Raw genomic sequence first — 24,704 nt, 5'->3', positions numbered from 1 at the left:
TTAAACTGTAACTTTATTTACTGATTGTACAAGTGATTTATGAAAGCATGAATCAAAGGCTGATTTCCCTGCATTGTATTACTGTCCTGAAGTGTTATTAATATGCATTATTATACAAATGCATTACATTCTAATGGTAATATACTAAGCATATTGGGGTCAATGTACAGTACTAAGCCTAAAGGTCTGTACACCCGGTACGATTAAACTTGACAATTTGAGCGATAACGATATCGTTCATATCATCCAGTTTTTGGCCCCTTCCAACGACCATCAATGCGCGGGCACAAATGGTCGATAACGATAATGACCATCAATCCGTGCATGCTGGTCAACTTGGTCGATATCGACCAGGTTAACCAGGTTACTATAGGGACCCACGATCATTGATCGCAGGTTGTTATAGGCGTTTGGGGGTTGGTGTTGTGCTGGATAATCGATATCGGTCATCCAGAACATACAGGACGATCAGACAGCGATGTCTTTATCGTTGTCTGATCTGAACGTGTGTACGCACCTTTATAGAGAGATAAAGTGGATGGAGTGACAGCTCCTGTTACATTACAGGCTGTGTTTGAAAAATGAGTTAGTAGCTGTTTGGTTAGTACTTTGGACCTCATTCAGAGTCGGTCGTTGCGGCCGCAGGGTCGTACGCCACTGATGTTCGCTAAACTGCGCATGCGTAAAATTCGCAATGCGCAAACTAGCTGCTACGATCAGAAATTGCTCTCTCCTTCAACTTGGCCAGGTCGTTAGTTTGAGTGACAGGATGAGGCATTTGTGGGTGGTAACAGGGGAAGGTGCTTGTGAACGGGGGAGTGGAGATCCGTACGCAGGCGTGCCTGACTATGCAAACGGCGTTTTATGGGAGTGCATAATTAACAAAGTAGTGTCATGGCACACGTGACATGGGAGGTTTTTACACTGACTTGATCGTAGTGCTCAAGAAAGGGTATGGTCAGCCTTAAGGACTACGACCAGCTCCGATGGTTCCCGATGGTCTCGATTAATCCTTATATGGCCGGAGATGACGTGTAAAGGGAACGAGAAGGGGGCATATTTTTAGTCTTACGGCCGCATCCTCCCCTCGCTCGTCCAGCTAACGAACCCATTTTAACGACGCAACTTGCGAGCGCTTCATTTGCATATCCGGCCCCTTTTACCTTACGACCATGCGGCCGCAATGACCGACTCTGAATGAGGTCCTTTATCTGTGTCCACTTTATCTCTCTCCAAGGCTTAGTGCATAGGGCTTGATTCAGGAAGGAACGCAGTTGCTTATACGCTCGCAATCGGCCGATTGTTGCGTACTGAGCATGCGTATGCATCGCAATGCGTGTGCACAAACATGGCACTGCGATCGGGACTGCGATCTCAGAGGCTACGCAGACCCATGACAGAGCGACTGACAGGAAGTGCCCGTTTGTGGGTGATGACGGGGGGTGGTCGGGCGAATGCAGGCAAACATTTACATATCACCACTGATATTAGCACCTGTGCTGCGTGCGTATAAGCAGAATAGCGATCCGTAATGACTCAGACCCATAGACCCCATGGCCCCTATTTACTACCATCTGCATTTACAATGCTGTTGTAGTGTGATAGTCACTTAGCAAATTTAGGAAATATCATTTGGATGTACTAAGGGACAGAGCTTGTGATAAAGCTTCTCTCCCTGCGAATCCTCCTTGTGCGCGTCTCATGGTATTGTTCGCATAAAATACGGTGACTGTGCAAGCTCCACCCCAACCACCCCCCCCTTGCGGCCTAAATATATGAAAATAATGTGAAAAGGGTATGAAAATACAAAACACCCTTTTTCACATTATTTTAGTAAAAAGAAAAAATTGATAAATACTGTAGAGCCCTCTGTCCTGGGTGTACTGAATGATCTATGGGCCTGATTAAGCAAGGATCACAAGTGCCTATCTGTTTCTCTATGAGACTTTTCTATTCTTTGATCTTTCCTGTAACTTCACTTTTGTTTCTCAGGAAGTAAAAATGTGTCATTCTCATCACATCATCGATTACTGTCATGAAGTATCCATTCCCACTCTTGGATTCCGCTTCCATTGGTCCGCATAGATCTGTATGCACTAACTCCTCTGGTGCTTTAGTGATGGATTCTGACTTGGGAAAGGTGCAATGTGTTTTCTTACACTTCACATAACTTTCACATTCTATTTACTAAGCAGTGTTAGGAGACAGAGTGAAAAGTGATAAGAAAGTGATAAGGTACCAGCCAATCAGCTCCCAACTGTTATTTTTCAAACACAGCCTGTGAGATGACAGTTGGGAGCTGATTGGCTGCCACTTATCACTTTCTTATCACTTTTCACTCTGTCTCCTAACACTGCTCAGTAAATAGACCCCTTAGTCTTTCAGGATTGTTCACTGGCATCCTGTCACCATGTCATCTAGAAAATTCTGTATATTGCTGTACCCTAAGTGACGTCTTCTATGCCATGGCTCCTTTGACTGGTTGGAGCCATAAGCTGCCTTCGCACGACATTCCCCTGTGTCCAAGAAATACAGTTGTTGGCACCAGGTTGTTGCTGCTGTAATTACAGTCCCCTCTGGTTGTACATAGCACACTGACCCTTTGCTAAATGGACTCTGAGCCTGATTCAGACCCGGTCGCAAGCGCCTGATTCAGACCCGGTCGCATGCGCTGAGCGCTCGCAACCGGGTCGATGGTGGCCCACAGTGCATGCGCACGACGGAGCCGGCTCCATCGTGCACATGCACGAGACCCGGCTAGCGACGGGCAAGCCGTCGCTCCGGGTCTCGCACCAAAGGGGGCGAGCTGTCGATGTTGAGTGACAGCTCGCCCCCTTTGGTGGGCGGGCCGGATGGGTGGCTGCCCAAACGGAGGCATCCCATGAGAACGCCTACCATCTGGGGGCAGCCCCACTGACATCACGAGTGATGTCAGTGGAGAGACATACTTCTACTGGGGGCACTGCATAGGGGGCCCTACTACTAAGGGGACTGCATAGGGGGCACCACTACTGGGGGCATTGTGTAAGGGACACCAATGCTGGGGGCATTGTGTAAGGGACACTATTGCTGTGGGCATTGTATAAGTGGCACTACTACTGTGGGCATTGTATAATGGGCATTACTACTGTGGGCATTGTATAATGGGCATTACTACAGTGGGCTTTGTGTATAAGGGTCACTACTGTGGGCATTGTGTATAAGGGGCATTACTACTGTGGGCATTGTGTAAAAGGGTCACTACTGTGGGTATTGTGTATAAGGGTCAATACTGTGGGCATTGTGTAAAAGGGGCACTACTGTGTGTGGTAACATAAATAAGAGACACTACTTTATGGTGTAATGTGAATCAGGGGCACTATGGCCCTCATTCAGAGCCGTACGCTCTGAGCAGAACGCACGCTCTGAATGAGGGCCGTCCTCCATAACTATGGAGCGTCCCCCTGGACGCTCGTATAGCTGTGGGTCACCACCCACAGCCTATACGAGCATGCAGTTTGATGGCCGCGATGGTCGTGACCATCGCGACCATCGAAACTGCGAGCCGGAGCCTGTGGTTGAGGTTTTCAAACGCAAGGCCCGGAGTGATTTTGGCTCTATCAGAGCCAAAATCACTCCCACTGACATCACGAGTGATGTCAGTGGGCCGGCTTCTGACGGGAGGCGTTTCCTTGGGAACGCCCCCGTCAGGGAGGCACGCCCCGGCACGCCCACCAAAGGGGGCGTGTTGTCAATCAACATCGACAGCACGCCCCCTTTGATCAGACACAACGAGCGAAGGACTTTCCTTCGATTGTCGCGTCTGGCGCATGGCACGATGGAGCTCCCGCCGTCGTGCGCATGCGCAGTTCACAACATCGACCCACTTGCGAGCGGACAGCCGCTTGCGAGTGGGTCTGAATCGGGGCCTATGTGTGGTGTAATGTGAATAAGATTGTGCACTGTGACTCCTTGGGCCGAAGCCCACTTTGTAAACAAGTACTGTGATTCTGCTGGCCGTACCCCACTGGGTGGGTGCACTACTTTTCATTTCTGCCACTGCTGTGTGGTAATGTGTCATAGATGTGCTTTATACTGTGGTGTCTGTGCCGTTGCTCGGTCGCTTAGTAACCAGTCAGCTCACTGCAACCTTTGGCAAATAATGTTGAAAACAATATTATAAGCTGTGATGTGGTCTAAATTGACTGGAAATTAATGTTATTGAGGTTAATAATACTCTAGGAAGAAAAAAAAGACCAATTTATGTGATTTTAGCTTTTTTTGTCAACTTTTGTTTAAAAATCCAAATCCAAAACCAAATCCAAAGCCTGTCACTGTAGTTTGGCAAATTCAAATCCAAATCCAAAGGCGGACGACGAATTAGAACCAAATCCAAATCCGGCAAAAATGGTCCGGCGCACATCCCTAATAAGAAAGTGATAAGGTGCCAGCCAATCAGCTCCCAACTGTCATTTTTTAAACACAGCCTGTGAGATGACAGTTGGGAGCTGATTGGCTGGCACCTTATCACTTTCTTATCACTTTTCAATCTGTCTCCTAACACTGCTTAGTAAATAGACCCCTGACACATTTTAAAAGATACACAGGTGGTTCTAATTATATCACTTGTGATTCTGTGAGGAGACACGGAAAACATGCACTGTTTGGGGTCCTAAGGGTCGATGGTGGGGTACTGCTCACGCGCCACGCGTCATGCGCATGTGCAAGCCCCGGAGCGCGAGAGAAATTCTCTCGCTCCGGGACTCACTACAAAAGAGGCGGCTGTCGATGTTGATTGACAGCTCGCCCCGTCTTGTAGGCAGGGAGAGGGGGGTGGCTACACAAACAGACGCGTTCCTGAAGGAACGCCTGCCATTTATGGGAGGCACCACTGACATCACCAGTGATGTCAGTGGAGAGCTTCCTGTTCTATTAGAGCTGGAAGCTCTCTGGGGCTTGCGACGGACGAGACCCTACCACAAGGGTCTCGTCGCAAGCCCTGATGGTCGCAATGGTCGCAATGGTCGCGACCATCACCTGGCCGCTCCCAAAAGCTGTGAGTGGTCACCCACAATTTAGTGAGCGGCCAGGAGGCCGCTACAAAAAAAACAAACAAATGCCCTGATTCAGAGCGCGCGCTTTTAAAGAGCGTCCGGCTCTGAATCAGGCCCTGAGTTTGAAAACCTGTGTTCTACAAGGCGCTAGGTAAATGTTAAGTAGAATCTAATTGGTTGCTATGGGCAACATCACTTTTAAAACTCACTTCTAAAAATTCTCACTTTAGTAAATGTACCCCTAAGATTCATTCCTAGATCAGGTAACAATAGTATTTCTTCTATTTCTGCAATAACTGTTTTATCTCTAATTCTTTAGCATACAGTAATTATTCAGAATTTTGTGCCATTTAGGACTTTGGGCCTGATTCAGCAAAGATCGCTATTCTGCTAATCGGCACGCAATGCAGGGCCTGTTTCACTACCCATACGCAGGTAAGGCGGTCAGACCACACTCAGGAATTGCTAACTTCAGCGCACGCTATGAGGCCTCAGGTTGCCTATGGTATCGCAGTGGCTAATTTATGCACGCACCTGCAATGCCTCTCCCATTACCCACTGCAGGAGCTGGAAGATGGAGTGGCTCCGGCAGTGGGCGCAGTAGCTGTCCCCTGTAGTGGAGCCCATATGCAGTGCCCCCTGTGCCCCAGGAGAGGGCCCCCTTATGCAGGCCTCCAGTAGTGCCCCCAGTAGTGATCCCCCCTATGCAGTGCCCCCAGTAATGGTCCCCCCTGTGCAGTGCCCCTTGTGACCCCAGTAGTAAGCCCCTTATATGGTGCCCCAGTAGTGGTACCCCCTATGCAGTGCCCCAGTAGTGGTACCCCCTATGCAGTGCCCCAGTAGTGGTACCCCCTATGTAGTGCCCCTTATTTAGTGCCCCCCATGCAGTGCCCCCAATAGTGGCAACCCTTATACAGTGCCCATTAAATAGTGGCCCCAGTTGTAGTCCCCTCTCCCTATGCACTACCCCCAGTATTGCCCTTTATATAGAGCCCCCAGTAGTGGTCCCCCAATGCAGTCCCCCCAGTGGTAGTCCCCTCCCACTATGCAGTGCCCCCAGTGGTAGTCCCCTCCCCCTATGCAGTGCCCCCAGTGGTAGTCCCCTCCCCCTATGCCGGCTCTGGCGGCTGTGTGTTTGTCAGTCACTGTTTAGTGCTGACCGAACTCCATCTGGTCAGCGCTACACGCGCGGTGCAGCTGTGTCACAGAGACACAGGTTGCCCGCGGCCCACATGGCGCTGCGGCCCGGGGGGCACATGGCACCCTGACCCCCAGCCCAGCCCGCCTCTGCCCGGCAGGCTGTCAGCTTAGACAGCTTTGGCGCCTGGAGCTTGTGCTCCACTAGAACCGCCCTCCCTACGCCCCTGACCCCTGCGTTTCCCCTGTTGAGGCTAACGCTAGAGATCACCGCCGTGTACCACTGTTATAACTGTGGTGTTACTGCTGTTAGCTGATGTTACCATTTGTTACCAATAAATCTGTAAGTCTGATTAAGGACTCTGGACCTGATTTAGACCCGTTCGCTAGATGCGATCGCTCGCTCCGAGCGTATGGAAATTCAGCTAAGTGGCGTCAAGGCAGGCGCTCACAGGGCAAGTCATAGGCACTCCCTCTATGTTTTGGCAAGCGATCACAGTTTGTTTGTAGACGCCAAGCAGCCTGTCTTAATACGCCCACTTGCGTACATCATCTCCAGGAAGTGCATGAAACCATTGGTACATCGAGCACCATCGGATGAGAACGCAGCGCTTGAGGTTGACTATACCCTGCCGCAAGCACTGCGAGCACTTCAGTGTATATTTCTAACAAGTGACGTGTTCTGAGATGCTGGCTGTTAATTATGAATGGCTCTGATATGGCGTTACAATTCTCAGTCACACCTGCGTTCGCACCTCCACTCTCCCGTTTCCAGTGGCCTGCCCCTGTTACCACCTACAAACGGCTTCTCCTGTCACTCATTCAGCTGGGCTGTCTATGCTTGGTGAGCGAGAGTTTCCCCATCGCTCGTTCTAGTTCGCGCACCAATACAAAGTGCGCGCTTATGCACATTGAAAACATTACTCGCTCCGAGCAATCGTTTGCTAGAGAACGGGTCTGAATCAGGCCCTCTGTGTGTGGACTAACCTTCACTTCACATTCTGCTGGTACCTATTGAAAACCCAGGTTCTACATCAATAGATCATATTAATAGATTCACATATATACTGTATACTGTATACTGTATATGTGAATCACGCTTATATTGAGGCTCCACTTGGTTCAATCGCTCATCCCACGTTATGACATTTGAAGCATCTGTACCGTACATTGGCTTTTTGGACTTTGTTCTTTTTTACGGGTTCCGGACTATAGATAGACATTAAAAAAAGGTTGACAATGTCTAAATGGACGCCAGATGTTTTACAGTCAACAGGTCGACTGGGACAAAAGGTCGACACACTAAAGGTTGACATGCAAGAATGTCGACATGTACTTTTTTTTTACAGAGGAACAGAATTAATCTCTACAGGTATGCGCTCTTGAAACTGCAACAGCTTGGCTCGTACAGTCTCTGGGGGTGATTCAGCTGCGGATGCAGGTTATGCATCCTGCATGCATTACCAATCCAAGCTGCGTACTTGGACGCAGCATCAGAATATCCACCTGTTCCACTACCGGCTGAGCGACCATGCGGTCACGCAAGTCGGCCTACGCAAATTGCCAAAAGAGGCCAGGAAATCTCTGTCTGCCAACAGAGGCGCAATAATTTGGAATCTGCACTCAGCATTGCACTTATGTGCGCTTACAGTATGTGCAATGCTGAGTCAGGCTCTCTATTGATAGCTTTGTAGCACAAGACTCTAATGGCCAATGGCAGCCTGTGTCAGCAGAGGTGCTGCAGTGACGGGTGCACTGGGGGTGTGTGAATGGAGTTTAGTCCAAACAGCCTAACTAGGTCATTGGTTTATTAGCCAGGTAGAAGTAGGTAGCATGAGAACAGGGCCGTAGGGAGGGTGGTGCGGCCGCTGCACGGGGCGCACTGCCACCCAGATATGGCGCTGCATGAGACACAGTGTTACACACAGGTACAGGATGTAGATGGTTTATCAGCCGCTCCGAGCCCGGGGAAATGGGTGTGGCCTAATCGTGGGATTACGCCACCTTATAAAATAAATAATTATAAACCTTTTTTGCAACGCGCTAGGTAGGGGGCGCTGTGAGCGACTCAGCCTGGTGCAAATTCAGGGGGGGGGGCACGATCAGTGTGATCACGTCTCCCCACAGGCAGTGGTAAGTCCATACTTGCCTACCCTCCCGATTTGGTCGGGAGCCTCCCGAAAATCAGGTGCCGCTCCCGACCTCCCGGGAAGGCAGGCAATCCTCCCGGCCCCGGCGATGTGTCCGCACCCCCCCGCGTGCTTATAAGTAAAAACCCCGGCAGCAGGGGGGCCGGTGACGCGATTCGCGCTGAATCGCGTCATCGTGGCTCCGCCCCCGGCTGCACAATGCCATTAATCACGGCATTGTGAAGAGGGGGCGGAGCCACGATGACATGATTGTGCTGTCACGCCCCCATGCTCTGCCCCCAATGCCGCATCATATGCAAGACCACGCCCCCTTTGTCTGCATCACGCCCCCAGCTCTGTAAGCCCGAAAGATCCCTCCTGGAAGGAGGGAGCTAAATGTCGGCAAGCATGGAGCAGTCTCCCACAGCAGCCCAGCACACAGCAGCATGTGCTGGGCTGCTGTGAGGTAAGAGGACAGAGGGGGTGGTGTCAGACCCGGGGCCCCATTGGGACATTCCAACAAGTCCAGGCCCAGGTAATTAGTACCCGCACCCCCCTCTCACTGACCCTGTTTGTCAGATACAGCCTGGAGTGTATACACTATGCTGGGTGACATTGGCCTATATATAATGGATACAGACATTTAATTATGCTTACCTCTCTGGCGTCCCACATCAGCCAGTGCTGCAAACAGAAATCACGGGGGAAATGGCACAGTGGCCATTTTTCCAGACATTTCCGCAATCTAAAGCACTGACAGAGAGGAGGGTGCCCGCATACGAGCCACCTCCTCTCTTAAACCGCCCATGCAGGACATTGTAGTGTGCCCTTGTGATGTACTGACTGGTTTGTACAGTGCTTCACCACCAGCACCAGGTTCAGGTGTGTTCGGATTGCTTCGATGGCCGATTTCCCCGTGTTCAGATAGGACACACCGTGACAGAGAGGCAAGCCTGAATTCGACTTTTGCAGACACAATGACCAGTCAGGAGGGAAGGTGCAACGCAATTTTATTATTTGTTAATATTTAACAACAAATGACAGGAGATATTAACCACATACAGATGGAATGAAATTAATTACACTATTCAATGACAAGGTATTTATTTATTATCTCCCCGTCATCTACTGGTGACCCCAGCTGGCAAGCATGTGAAACCAACAAGAACCACAATTCCTGCAGAACTTTACTTTACCAAAAAAAAGAAATGAGAGACCTAAATATGAAACCTGCTGGTCTAGCTTGAATCAATGGTGCTCCGGCAGTCTATAGCTGTGAAATACAGTCTGGGTTAACGCTCCCTTTTTGCTGAGAAAAACATGGGAAAACACATGCAGGTTGGGTAAGTTCTTGTAGTGAGCCAGCTGTAACAACAAATAATCTATGCAAAATAATTAGCTGCAAGCAGGGTTATGCACCTGCCGGTTGGATAGGTTCTTGTAGTGCACCAGCTGTAACAACAAATAGTCTATGCAAAATAATTAGCTCCAAGCAGGATTATGCACATGTAGGTTGGATAGGTTCTTGTAGTGCACTAGCTGTAACAACAAATAGTCTATGCAAAATAATTAGCTGCAAGCAGAGTTATGCACATGTAGGTTGGATAAGTTCTTGTAGTGCACCAGCTGTAACAACAAATAATCTATGCAAAATAATTAGCTGCAAGCAGGGTTATGCACCTGCCGGTTGGATAGGTTCTTGTAGTGCACAAGCTGTAACAACAAATAGTCTATGCAAAATAATTAGCTCCAAGCAGGATTATGCACATGTAGGTTGGATAGGTTCTTGTAGTGCACCAGCTGTAACAACAAATAGTCTATGCAAAATAATTAGCTCCAAGCAGGATTATGCACATGTAGGTTGGATAGGTTCTTGTAGTGCACCAGCTGTAACAACAAATAGTCTATGCAAAATAATTAGCTGCAAGCAGAGTTATGCACATGTAGGTTGGATAAGTTCTTGTAGTGCACCAGCTGTACCAACAAATAGTTTAAAAATACAGTTTATCAGCTGAAGACGGCTAACAGTTTATGCAGATAGCAGTAGTTTACCGGCAACTTGCAGTAACTTACACAGTCTTTGGGCCTTGAGAAAATAAGGACAACTGAGGCTATGCTGGTAGTAGTAGTTCACCGGCCACTTGCAATAATGTAACACAGTCCTTGAGCCTTGAGAAAATAGGGACAACAGTCTTCCTAATTGCCTATGCCACAAATTACTATCACCAGAATTGCCAGCCGGGGGTACACAGGGCTAAATAAACAAGTAATGTACATTACATCACGGGAATTGACAAAGCAACAGATTCACAGTAAGCATACATCTTTTGCTAATGAGATGACAGCACAAGTAATATAAATTACAGCAGCATGAATGGACTTTGAATGGATACCGGGCCAAGCAGTGTATAAGAGACAATTTATATTAACCCCAATATAGTAAAGATTCAAACATTTCATGTAAGCAAAATATTAATCAGAATTGACAATAATAACACAGCGAGCAGTGAACGACTTTACAGAGTACTTTAACAGATAAAGGGCCACGGAGGGCCACTATCAACCACTTTAGATAACACATGAGTCAAACAGTAAACAGAGCCAAATACATATCACATGGCATTACATTTACTTTAAAGCTAGACATAAAATACTTTGTACATCACCCACAGTGGCATCGGACATGAGCCGGCACTCATAAGGCAGGTCCCCTCCTGGACATGAGCCAGAGGTTCACAGGAAAGTAAATGACCACCAATGCAACTCTTGGGGAAAAGAGGGGGTGACCTATCTTTTACTTCCCCCCTATTTCATCACTACACACACACTTTACCTAATTTAAAACACTTTTACTCCTTTCTACACCCAGTTGGGTGGGAGACTAACACCCGGTCCCAGCTTTTACACAAAACCTAGTCTCCCAGTCTAATCATGTTTTGCCACAAGGTAAAGGATAATGCAATAGACCCAGGGGACCCAGATAGGATAGGTGTACAGAGGGGCAGGGCCTTAATGGAGGGAAGATAGGAGCTGTGGAGGGACAGAGTATAGGGAGGTTCTGGTATGATCTCACCCCTGGCAGTGGCTATTCAGCCTCCTCCGATGTCCAGGGCAACTCTGGGATGCCCAGCACCGCACCAGAGCTCCCAGCTGCAGACCTCCGGCAGGTATTTTACAAGGGGAAAGAGGTGCAAAATCCCTTTCCACAGGGGCTCTGTCCAGCAAACATACACACAGCAGGAGGGGTCCTGAAACACTCTTCCGCTGGGGCTGTCTTTTCTTCTGCCTGTGCGGGTGCCAGCAGGGTTTTCGTCACTGGCGGGACCTTTTCCTCAGCTGGGGTTTCATCCGCGATGATGGAGCGATGAGACCTCCTTCCCAGGCAGATCCTCTTCTCTCCCAGCATGCGCAGTGACTCCTGATAACAGGCACTTAGGGAGGCAGTCCTTTATTCAGAGGGGGCTTCTTCCAAAGCAGGGTGCTCTATGCAAATCCCCAGGCAAGCTTCCTCCAGGGACCCACATTCAGCATCAGAGCACCTCCCCTGGCAGATTGGATAGGTAGCCTTCCGGGCTAATATGAAGTCTGGTAATTGTAATCCAGGGCATCCTTGGTTTTACAGCTCCAAGGGCAGTCCACTGCAATTCATTACACACAGCATGCCAGGTGCAGTATTTGTAATCCAAGGTAAATTAGAGGGGTTACTGCACCCCTATTTGTACAGATCCAGGAACACTCCACAGCAACTCATTACAGACAGCATACCAGGTGCAGTATTTGTAATACAGTTTAAAGGAGAGGGGTTTCTGTACCCCTATTTTATAAATCCAGGGGCACTCCACAGACAAATCCTCCCTGACTCCTTTTCCAGATATTCTTCCACAGACTCTTTCTACAGAAATTCCTCCCAGACTCAGCACTGACAGCCTAGAGGAAGGTAATTTATAACCTCTCCCTCACTCTCCTCCCTGTCGGTCCGGCATCTATGAGTGGACAGAGGGGACTCAGCAACAGTCCACCTACAGGGATCTCTGCCTGGACACCCAGGCTACCAATCAATGGGGCAGGATTTTCCCTCCTAAAATGGGTCGCTGACCAAGGGGCACTTTCTACCTCCCTGTCTGCACATGCTCAGTGGGGTTCAGGGAGAGCAAGGTCAGTCAAAGTTCACTATACCTGCCTATAATAAGGAATGGGGCTGCAGTATATCTATGTGTACATACATAAAAAAAATATTGGGGGACCCCTATTTGGGAACAAACTTGGGGGTACCACATACTTCCCCCCTAAAATTATACGTGTCCTCACATATTGACCTTCACAATTTCAAACAATATTCAGTAGCAATTTGTGTCTTACACAATATTACCTCTAGTAAGGATGTTTGCTTTGCAAAGTAACAATGCAGTTTTCACGTAACAAATTATATTCACGTAACACTAGATTCAGTCTCTATATCTAAGAGGTAAGACCCCTTTTGTGCTTCTCTCAGAACGTCTGAGTCCCTCTTCTCCTGTCACGGCTTCAGGAATTGTTTCTTTGGGGCCCGGAGTGTTGACGTTCTTCCATGTTACTGGAAAGTCTGTGAGCAGTAGCACATCCATTGGATTGCTAATGGTCGGGTCTGCAGGGACACTTGACCTCTCTGTCACAAATGAGTCAGCTACCTGATCTGGACCTTCTCCTTGATTTGTGGTCAGCAACTCTGGTTGTTTGCATGAGGCCATACCAGCATCTCTGTCTTTCACCCTCAGTTGGCTCTCATGCATTGGCTCTTGAGAAGCAGGGAAGCAGGCGATCTGTCTCATGTGCTGCCTTTTTCCTGGGTTAAGTACCATCTCTTTGTGTGCAGACAGTTCCGTATCTTGGTTGTTCACCAAGTCTTCTATCCCTGACCTATTACTGCAATGTCTGTTCCTACTCCTTTGTCTATCTTCTTAACTTCCTTCCTTTCACTGGGAGTGGACACACTGGGAACTTGTGGTGGATGTTCCTGTGACTGAGTTGGAACATTGTGGTTTCTTCTGTATGACCGCCGTTTGCGATGCATTCTGTTATTAGAATGACGCCTGTTGCGACGAGCTGCATATCGGCTGCCTTGTATGGGAAGACCTCCAGGACCAGTCACATTTATGGCTTTAGCACCTTTCTCTCCAATTGCAATTTCAAACTCCACCATCTCTCCATCTCCCACACTGCGCAGGTAGTTCCTGGGGTTGTTCTTCTTAATGGCCGTGAAGTGCACAAACACATCCAACGTGAGGTTATTTTTGTTTATAAAACCATATCCGCGTTGTACGTTAAACCACACCACCTGACCCAACATTCTTCTTATGCTTGTGGATGTAGTATTGCGTGGATTCATAGTTCTGGGTTGCTCTTCTGCTAAGAGTGGACCTATTGTCTCTGTTCTTCCTGAGGGTTGGTCCTCGGCCTCAGGACTTCAGAGTTTAACGCCTCCGCGTAGCATTCACGTTCCAGGTGTCCGCTTTGATGACATCGCCGACAGATAGGGCGCCCCTGTTGGTCAAACTGATCCGTGGGCCTTTGTCCTGGGTTTCTCCAGTATTCTCTGTATGGCCTCCTCTCGGCTCTCCATCCGATCGAATCTTCCTGCTGGTTGGCTTTTAAGGACTGCATTTCCTTAGCAATTTCAGGTACTTGTTTGCTTAAGGATACTAATGGATCCATTTTAGATTGCTGATTGCTTTGGGCCGCTGACCCTGTTACTGGGTCCCGTTCCCCATTTCTTGATCTGGTAATTTCACCTACAACAAGGATGGCCGTTTCTTTAAAGTCCAAGAAGGTCGCTTCTGGATCTTGCCGCCGCAATAATCGTAGCTGGATTTTCATGGGTTCTCCCCTCATGCCTTCCGTGAACTGTTCAATTAGGGTTTTATCAGCATCTCTCACTTCGTCTTCATCCACTTGCTGAATGGCCTTCAACGCCTCCTGAAGACTAAGGGCATAATCACGGAGTGATTCTCCATGTTGCTGTGTCCTGGCATAGAACCGCATCTTCAGCTCTGACATAGTTTTCTTTGCAAAGGTTGTTGTTAGCCTCTCGAATATCTGTTCGACTGTGTTCTTCTCACGATTTGGCCAGGATGTGACTTCTCTTAAGCTGACCCTTTTAATTGTCCTATCAGGACTTCCACTTTCTGTGCTTCAGTCAGCGAGTATAATCTGAACATGGACCTTAGTTTTGCTTTGAAGTCTTTCAGACTCCCTGTTCCTTTATCTCCCACTTCACCGGAATAACATGGCAGCCATGGGGCCCCAAAGTAGTAAGGCATAGTGATAGGGGTAAGGCTGGTCCCCTCCTGGGAACTACTGCTTGGAGATGACTGTTTGGTCTCCATTGTATCTGTAAGGGTAGGCTTGTGTGGAATCTCCGTATCCTGTTCGTTGACGCCAAAAATGTATGTGATGTACTGACTGGTTTGTACATTGCTGCACCACTAGCACCAGGTTCAGGTGTGTTCGGATTGCTTCGGTGGCCGATTTCCCCGTGTTCAGATAGGACACACCGTGACAGAGAGACAAGCCTGAATTCGCCTTTTGCAGACACAATGACCAGTCAGGAGGGAAGGTGCAAATCAATTTTATTATTTGTTAATATTTAACAACAAACGACAGGAGATATTAACCACATACAGATGGAATTAAATTAATTACACTATTCAATGACAAGGTATTTATTTATTACCTCCCCGTCATCTACCGGTGACCCCAGCTGGCAAGCAATGTGAAACCAACAAGAACCACAATTCCTGCAGAATTTTGCTTTACCAAAAAAACAAATGAGAGACCTAAATATGAAACCTGCTGGTCTAGCTTGAATCAAAGGTGCTTCGGCAGTCTATAGCTGTGAAATACAGTCTGGGTTAACGCTCCCTTTTTGCTGAGAAAAACGTGGGAAAACACATGCAGGTTGGATAGGTTCTTGTAGAGAGCCAGCTGTAACAACAAATAGTCTATGCAAAATAATTAGCTGCAAGCAGGGTTATGCACCTGCCGGTTGGATAGGTTCTTGTAGTGCACCAGCTGTAACAACAAATAGTCTATGCAAAATAATTAACTCCAAGCAGGATTATACACATGTAGGTTGGATAGGTTCTTGTAGTGCACCAGCTGTAACAACAAATAGTCTATGCAAAATAATTAGCTGCAAGCAGAGTTATGCACATGTAGGTTGGATAAGTTCTTGTAGTGCACCAGCTGTACCAACAAATAGTTTAAAAATACAGTTTATCAGCTGAAAACGGCTAACAGTTTATGCAGATAGCAGTAGTTTACCTGCAACTTGCAGTAACTTACACAGTCTTTGCGCCTTGAGAAAATAAAGACAACTGAGGCTATGCTGGTAGCAGTAGTTCACCGGCCACTTGCAATAATGTAACACAGTCCTTGAGCCTTTAGAAAATAGGGACAACAGTCTTCCTAATTGCCTATGCCACAAATTACTATCACCAGAATTGCCAGCCGGGGTTACACAGGGCTAAATAAACAAGTAATGTACATTACATCACGGGAATTGACAAAGCAACAAATTCACAGTAAGCATACATCTTTTGCTAATGAGATGACAGCACAAGTAATATAAATTACAGCAGCATGAATGGATTTTGAATGGATACCGGGCCAAGCAGTGTATAAGAGACAATTTATATTAACCCCAATATAGTAAAGATTCAAACATTTCATGTAAGCAAAATATTAATCAGAATTGACAATAATAACACAGCGAGCAGTGAACGACTTTACAGAGTACTTTAACAGATAAAGGGCCACGGAGGGCCACTATCAACCACTTTAGCTAACACATGAGTCAAACAGTAAACAGAGCCAAATACATATCACATGGCATTACATTTACTTTAAAGCTAGACATAAAATACTTTATACATCACCCACAGTGGCATCGGACATGAGCCGGCACTCATAAGGCAGGTCCCCTCCTGGACATGAGCCAGAGGTTCACAGGAAAGTAAATGACCACCAATGCAACTCTTGGGGAAAAGAGGGGGTGACCTATCTTTTACTTCCCCCCTATTTCATCACTACACACACACTTTACCTAATTTAAAACACTTTTACTCCTTTCTACACCCAGTTGGGGGGGAGACTAACACCCGGTCCCAGCTTTTACACAAAACCTAGTCTCCCAGTCTAATCATGTTTTGCCACAAGGTAAAGGATAATGCAATAGACCCAGGGGACCCAGATAGGATAGGTGTACAGAGGGGCAGGGCCTTAATGGAGGGAAGATAGGAGCTGTGGAGGGACAGAGTATAGGGAGGTTCTGGTATGATCTCACCCCTGGCAGTGGCTATTCAGCCTCCTCCGATGTCCAGGGCAACTCTGGGATGCACAGCACCACACCAGAGCTCCCAGCTGCAGACCTCCGGCAGGTATTTTACAAGGAGCAACAGGTGCAAAATCCTTTTCCACAGGGGCTCTGTCCAGCAAACACACACAGCAGCAGGAGGGGTCCTGAAACACTCTTCCGCTGGGGCTGTCTTTTCTTCTGCCTGTGCGGGTGCCAGCAGGGTTTTCGTCACTGGCGGGACCTTTTCCTGAGCTGGGGCTTCATCCGTGATGATGGAGCGATGAGACCTCCTTCCCAGGCAGATCCTCTTCTCTCCCAGCATGCGCAGTGACTCCTGATAACAGGCACTTAGGGAGGCAGTCCTTTATTCAGAGGGGGCTTCTTCCAAAGCAGGGTGCTCTATGCAAATCCCCAGGCAAGCTTCCTCCAGGGACTCACATTCAGCATCAGAGCACCTCCCCTGGCAGATTGGATAGGTAGCCTTCCGGTCTAATATGAAGTCTGGTAATTGTAATCCAGGGCATCCTTGGTTTTACAGCTCCAAGGGCAGTCCACTGCAATTCATTACACACAGCATGCCAGATGCAGTATTTGTAATCCAAGGTAAATTAGAGGGGTTACTGCACCCCTATTTGTACAGATCCAGGAACACTCCACAGCAACTCATTACAGACAGCATACCAGGTGCAGTATTTGTAATACAGTTTAAAGGAGAGGGGTTTCTGTACCCCTATTTTATAAATCCAGGGGCACTCCACAGACAAATCCTCCCTGACTCCTTTTCCAGATATTCTTCCACAGACTCTTTCTACAGAAATTCCTCCCAGACTCAGCACTGACAGCCTAGAGGAAGGTAATTTATAACCTCTCCCTCACTCTCCTCCCTGTCGGTCCGGCATCTATGAGTGGACAGAGGGGACTCAGCAACAGTCCACCTACAGGGATCTCTGCCTGGACACCCAGGCTACCAATCAATGGGGCAGGATTTTCCCTCCTAAAATGGGTCGCTGACCAAGGGGCACTTTCTACCTCCCTGTCTGCACATGCTCAGTGAGGTTCAGGGAGAGCAAGGTCAGTCAAAGTTCACTATACCTGCCTATAATAAGGAATGGGGCTGCAGTATATCTATGTGTACATACATAAAAAAAATATTGGGGGACCCCTATTTGGGAACAAACTTGGGGGTACCACATACTTCCCCCCTAAAATTATACGTGTCCTCACATATTGACCTTCACAATTTCAAACAATATTCAGTAGCAATTTGTGTCTTACACAATATTACCTCTAGTAAGGATGTTTGCTTTGCAAAGTAACAATGCAGTTTTCACGTAACAAATTATATTCACGTAACACTAGATTCAGTCTCTATATCTAAGAGGTAAGACCCCTTTTGTGCTTCTCTCAGAACGTCTGAGTCCCTCTTCTCCTGTCACGGCTTCAGGAATTGTTTCTTTGGGGCCCGGAGTGTTGACGTTCTTCCATGTTACTGGAAAGTCTGTGAGCAGTAGCACATCCATTGGATTGCTAATGGTCGGGTCTGCAGGGACACTTGACCTCTTTGTCACAAATGAGTCAGCTACCTGATCTGGACCTTCTCCTTGATTTGTGGTCAGCAACTCTGGTTGTTTGCATGAGGCCATACCAGCACCTCTGTCTTTCACCCTCAGTTGGCTCTCATGCATTGGCTCTTGAGAAGCAGGGAAGCAGGCGATCTGTCTCATGTGCTGCCTTTTTCCTGGGTTAAGTACCATCTCTTTGTGTGCAGACAGTTCCGTATCTTGGTTGTTCACCAAGTCTTCTATCCCTGACCACACAATGTTTGTTCCTACTCCTTTGTCTATCTTCTTAACTTCCTTCCTTTCACTGGGAGTGGACACACTGGGAACTTGTGGTGGATGTTCCTGTGACTGAGTTGGAACATTGTGGTTTCTTCTGTATGACCGCCGTTTGCGATGCATTCTGTTATTAGAATGACGCCTGTTGCGACGAGCTGCATATTGGCTGCCTTGTATGGGAAGACCTCCAGGACCAGTCACATTTATGGCTTTAGCACCTTTCTCTCCAATTGCAATTTCAAACTCCACCATCTCTCCATCTCCCACACTGCGCAGGTAGTTCCTGGGGTTGTTCTTCTTAATGGCCGTGAAGTGCACAAACACATCCAACGTGAGGTTATTTGGGTTTATAAAACCATATCCGCGTTGTACGTTAAACCACACCACCTGACCCAGCATTCTTCTTATGCTTGTGGATGTAGTATTGCGTGGATTCATAGTTCTGGGTTGCTCTTCTGCTAAGAGTGGACCTATTGTCTCTGTTCTTCCTGAGGGTTGGTCCTCGGCCTCAGGACTTCAGAGTTTAACGCCTCCGCGTAGCATTCACATTCCAGGTGTCTGCTTTGATGACATCGCCGACAGATAGGGCGCCCCTGTTGGTCAAACTGATCCATGGGCCTTTGTCCTGGGTTTCTCCAGTATTCTCTGTATGGCCTCCTCTCGGCTCTCCATCCGATCGAATCTTCCTGCTGGTCGGCTTTTAAGGACTGTATTTCCTTAGCAATTTCAGGTACTTGTTTGCTTAAGGATACTAATGGATCCATTTTAGATTGCTGATTGCTTTGGGCCGCTGACCCTGTTACTGGGTCCCATTCCCCATTTCTTGATCTGGTAATTTCACCTACAACAAGGATGGCCGTTTCTTTAAAGTCCAAGAAGGTCGCTTCTGGATCTTGCCGCCGCAATAATCGTAGCTGGATTTTCATGGGTTCTCCCCTCACGCCTTCTGTGAACTGTTCAATTAGGGTTTTATCAGCATCTCTCACTTCGTCTTCATCCACTTGCTGAATGGCCTTCAACGCCTCCTGAAGACTAAGGGCATAATCACGGAGTGATTCTCCATGTTGCTGTGTCCTGGCATAGAACCGCATCTTCAGCTCTGACATAGTTTTCTTTGCAAAGGTTGTTGTTAGCCTTTCGAATATCTGTTCGACTGTGTTCTTTTCACGATTTGGCCAGGATGTGACTTCTCTTAAGCTGACCCTTTTAATTGTCCTATCAGGACTTCCACTTTCTGTGCTTCAGTCAGCGAGTATAATCTGAACATGGACCTTAGTTTTGCTTTGAAGTCTTTCAGACTCCCTGTTCCTTTATCTCCCACTTCACCGGAATAACATGGCAGCCATGGGGCCCCAAAGTAGTAAGGCATAGTGATAGGGGTAAGGCTGGTCCCCTCCTGGGAACTGCTGCTTGGAGATGACTGTTTGGTCTCCATTGTATCTGTAAGGGTAGGCTTGTGTGGAATCTCCGTATCCTGTTCGTTGACGCCAAAAATTTATGTGATGTACTGACTGGTTTGTACATTGCTGCACCACTAGCACCAGGTTCAGGTGTGTTCGGATTGCTTCGGTGGCCGATTTCCCCGTGTTCAGATAGGACACACCGTGACAGAGAGACAAGCCTGAATTCGCCTTTTGCAGACACAATGACCAGTCAGGAGGGAAGGTGCAACTCAATTTTATTATTTGTTAATATTTAACAACAAACGACAGGAGATATTAACCACATACAGATGGAATTAAATTAATTACACTATTCAATGACAAGGTATTTATATATTACCTCCCCGTCATCTACCGGTGACCCCAGCTGGCAAGCAATGTGAAACCAACAAGAACCACAATTCCTGCAGAATTTTGCTTTACCAAAAAAACAAATGAGAGACCTAAAAATGAAACCTGCTGGTCTAGCTTGAATCAAAGGTGCTCCAGCAGTCTATAGCTGTGAAATACAGTCTGGGTTAATGCTCCCTTTTTGCTGAGAAAAACGTGGGAAAACACATGCAGGTTGGATAGGTTCTTGTAGAGAGCCAGCTGTAACAACAAATAGTCTATGCAAAATAATTAGCTGCAAGCAGGGTTATGCACCTGCCGGTTGGATAGGTTCTTGAAGTGCACCAGCTGTAACAACAAATAGTCTATGCAAAATAATTAGCTCCAAGCAGGATTATACACATGTAGGTTGGATAGGTTCTTGTAGTGCACCAGCTGTAACAACAAATAGTCTATGCAAAATAATTAGCTGCAAGCACAGTGGCATCGGACATGAGCCGACACCCATAAGGCAGGTCCCCTCCTGGACATGAGCCAGAGGTTCACAGGAAAGTAAATGACCACCAATGCAACTCTTGGGGAAAAGAGGGGGTGACCTATCTTTATACTTCCCCCCTATTTCATCACTACACACACACTTTACCTAATTTAAAACACTATTACTCCTTTCTACACCCAGTTGTGTGGGAGACTAACCCCCAGTCCCAGCTTTTACACAAAACCTAGTCTCCCAGTCTAATCATGTTTAGCCACAAGGTAAAGGATAATGCAATAGACCCAGGGGACCCAGATAGGATAGGTGTACAGAGGGGCAGGGCCTTAATGGAGGGAAGAGAGGAGCTGTGGAGGGACAGAGTATAGGGAGGTTCTGGTATGATCTCACCCCTGGCAGTGGCTATTCAGCCTCCTCCGATGTCCAGGGCAACTCCGGGATGCACAGCACCGCACCAGAGCTCCCAGCTGCAGACCTCCGGCAGGTATTTTACAAGGAGCAACAGGTGAAAATCCCTTTCCACAGGGGCTCTGTCCAGCAAACACACACAGCAGCAGGAGGGGTCCTGAAGCACTCTTCCGCTGGGGCTGTCTTTTCTTCTGCCTGTGCGGGTGCCAGCAGGGTTTTCGTCACTTGCGGGACCTTTTCCTCAGCTAGGGTTTCATCCGCGATGATGGAGCAATGAGACCTCCTTCCCAGACAGCTCTTCTTCTCTCCCAGCATGCGCAGTGACTCCTGATAACAGGCACTTAGGGAGGCAGTCCTTTATTCAGAGGGGGCTTCTTCCAAAGCAGGGTGCTCTATGCAAATCCCCAGGCAAGCTTCCTCCAGGGACCCACATCCAGCATCAGAGCACCTCCCCTGGCAGATTGGATAGGTAGCCTTCTGGGCTAATATGAAGTCTGGTAATTGTAATCCAGGGCAAACACAAAAGTTATAGCATCCTTAGTTTTACAGCTCCAAGGGCAGTCCACAGCAACTCATTACAGACAGCATACTAGGTGCAGTATTTGTAATCCAGGGTAAATGAGAGGGGTTACTGCACCCCTATTTGTACAGATCCATGTACACTCCACAGCAACTCATTACAGACAGCATACCAGGTGCAGTATTTGTAATACAGTTTAAAGGAGAGGGGTTTCTGTACCCCTATTTTATAAATCCAGGGGCACTCCACAGACAAATCCTCCCTGACTCCTTTTCCAGATATTCTTCCACAGACTCTTTCTACAGAAATTCCTCCCAGACTCAGCACTGACAGCCTAGAGGAAGGTAATTTATAACCTCTCCCTCACTCTCCTCCCTGTCGGTCTGGCATCTATGAGTGGACAGAGGGGACTCAGCAACAGTCCACCTACAGGGATCTCTGCCTGGACACCCAGGCTACCAATCAATGGGGCAGGATTTTCCCTCCTAAAATGGGTTGCTGACCAAGGGGCACTTTCTACCTCCCTGTCTGCACATGCTCAGTGGGGTTCAGGGAGAGCAAGGTCAGTCAAAGTTCACTATACCTGCCTATAATAAGGAATGGGGCTGCAGTATATCTATGTGTACATACATAAAAAAAATATTGGGGGACCCCTATTTGGGAACAAACTTGGGGGTACCACATACTTCCCCCCTAAAATTATACGTGTCCTCACATATTGACCTTCACAATTTCAAACAATATTCAGTAGCAATTTGTGTCTTACACAATATTACCTCTAGTAAGGATGTTTGCTTTGCAAAGTAACAATGCAGTTTTCACGTAACAAATTATATTCACGTAACACTAGATTCAGTCTCTATATCTAAGAGGTAAGACCCCTTTTGTGCTTCTCTCAGAACATCTGAGTCCCTCTTCTCCTGTCACGGCTTCAGGAATTGTTTCTTTGGGGCCCGGAGTGTTGACGTTCTTCCATGTTACTGGAAAGTCTGTGAGCAGTAGCACATCCATTGGATTGCTAATGGTCGGGTCTGCAGGGACACTTGACCTCTTTGTCACAAATGAGTCAGCTACCTGATCTGGACCTCCTCCTTGATTTGTGGTCAGCAACTCTGGTTGTTTGCATGAGGCCATACCAGCATCTCTGTCTTTCACCCTCAGTTGGCTCTCATGCATTGGCTCTTGACAGGGAAGCAGGCGATCTGTCTCATGTGCTGCCTTTTTCCTGGGTTAAGTACAATCTCTTTGTGTGCAGACAGTTCCGTATCTTGGTTGTTCACCAAGTCTTCTATCCCTGACCACACAATGTTTGTTCCTACTCCTTTGTCTATCTTCTTAACTTCCTTCCTTTCACTGGGAGTGGACACACTGGGAACTTGTGGTGGATGTTCCTGTGACTGAGTTGGAACATTGTGGTTTCTTCTGTATGACCGCCGTTTGCGATGCATTCTGTTATTAGAATGACGCCTGTTGCGACGAGCTGCATATCGGCTGCCTTGTATGGGAAGACCTCCAGGACCAGTCACATTTATGGCTTTAGCACCTTTCTCTCCAATTGCAATTTCAAACTCCACCATCTCTCCATCTCCCACACTGCGCAGGTAGTTCCTGGGGTTGTTCTTCTTAATGGCCGTGAAGTGCACAAACACATCCAACGTGAGGTTATTTGGGTTTATAAAACCATATCCGCATTGTACGTTAAACCACACCACCTGACCCAGCATTCTTCTTATGCTTGTGGATGTAGTATTGCGTGGATTCATAGTTCTGGGTTGCTCTTCTGCTAAGAGTGGACCTATTGTCTCTGTTCTTCCTGAGGGTTAGTCCTCGGCCTCAGGACTTCAGAGTTTAACGCCTCCGCGTAGCATTCACATTCCAGGTGTCCGCTTTGATGACATCGCCGACAGATAGGGCGCCCCTGTTGGTCAAACTGATCCATGGGCCTTTGTCCTGGGTTTCTCCAGTATTCTCTTTATGGCCTCCTCTCGGCTCTCCATCCGATCGAATCTTCCTGCTGGTCGGCTTTTAAGGACTGTATTTCCTTAGCAATTTCAGGTACTTGTTTGCTTAAGGATACTAATGGATCCATTTTAGATTGCTGATTGCTTTGGGCCGCTGACCCTGTTACTGGGTCCCGTTCCCCATTTCTTGATCTGGTAATTTCACCTACAACAAGGATGGCCGTTTCTTTAAAGTCCAAGAAGGTCGCTTCTGGATCTTGCCGCCGCAATAATCGTAGCTGGATTTTCATGGGTTCTCCCCTCACGCCTTCTGTGAACTGTTCAATTAGGGTTTTATCAGCATCTCTCACTTCGTCTTCATCCACTTGCTGAATGGCCTTCAACGCCTCCTGAAGACTAAGGGCATAATCACGGAGTGATTCTCCATGTTGCTGTGTCCTGGCATAGAACCGCATCTTCAGCTCTGACATAGTTTTCTTTGCAAAGGTTGTTGTTAGCCTTTCGAATATCTGTTCGACTGTGTTCTTTTCACGATTTGGCCAGGATGTGACTTCTCTTAAGCTGACCCTTTTAATTGTCCTATCAGGACTTCCACTTTCTGTGCTTCAGTCAGCGAGTATAATCTGAACATGGACCTTAGTTTTGCTTTGAAGTCTTTCAGACTCCCTGTTCCTTTATCTCCCACTTCACTGGAATAACATGGCAGCCATGGGGCCCCAAAGTGGTAAGGCATAGTGATAGGGGTAAGGCTGGTCCCCTCCTGGGAACTGCTGCTTGGAGATGACTGTTTGGTCTCCATTGTATCTGTAAGGGTAGGCTTGTGTGGAATCTCCGTATCCTGTTCGTTGACGCCAAAAATTTATGTGATGTACTGACTGGTTTGTACATTGCTGCACCACTAGCACCAGGTTCAGGTGTGTTCGGATTGCTTCGGTGGCCGATTTCCCCGTGTTCAGATAGGACACACCGTGACAGAGAGACAAGCCTGAATTCGCCTTTTGCAGACACAATGACCAGTCAGGAGGGAAGGTGCAACTCAATTTTATTATTTGTTAATATTTAACAACAAACGACAGGAGAT

At 47.6% G+C, this 24,704-nt stretch overlaps 1 protein-coding gene across 2 annotated transcripts in view; it reads left to right on the top strand.

Moving 5' to 3' along the window:
• Positions 1 to 24,704, top strand: part of LOC148507640 (odorant receptor 131-2-like) — a 35,246-nt gene that overhangs the window by 277 nt on the left and 10,265 nt on the right. The window lies entirely within an intron of this gene.

The sequence above is a fragment of the Taudactylus pleione genome, unplaced genomic scaffold (genome assembly GCF_031769625.1).
Source record: "Taudactylus pleione unplaced genomic scaffold, aTauple2 ptg000390l, whole genome shotgun sequence".
Classification (NCBI taxonomy): Eukaryota; Metazoa; Chordata; class Amphibia; order Anura; family Myobatrachidae; genus Taudactylus; species Taudactylus pleione.
This window is presented reverse-complemented; position numbering and strand designations above follow the sequence as displayed.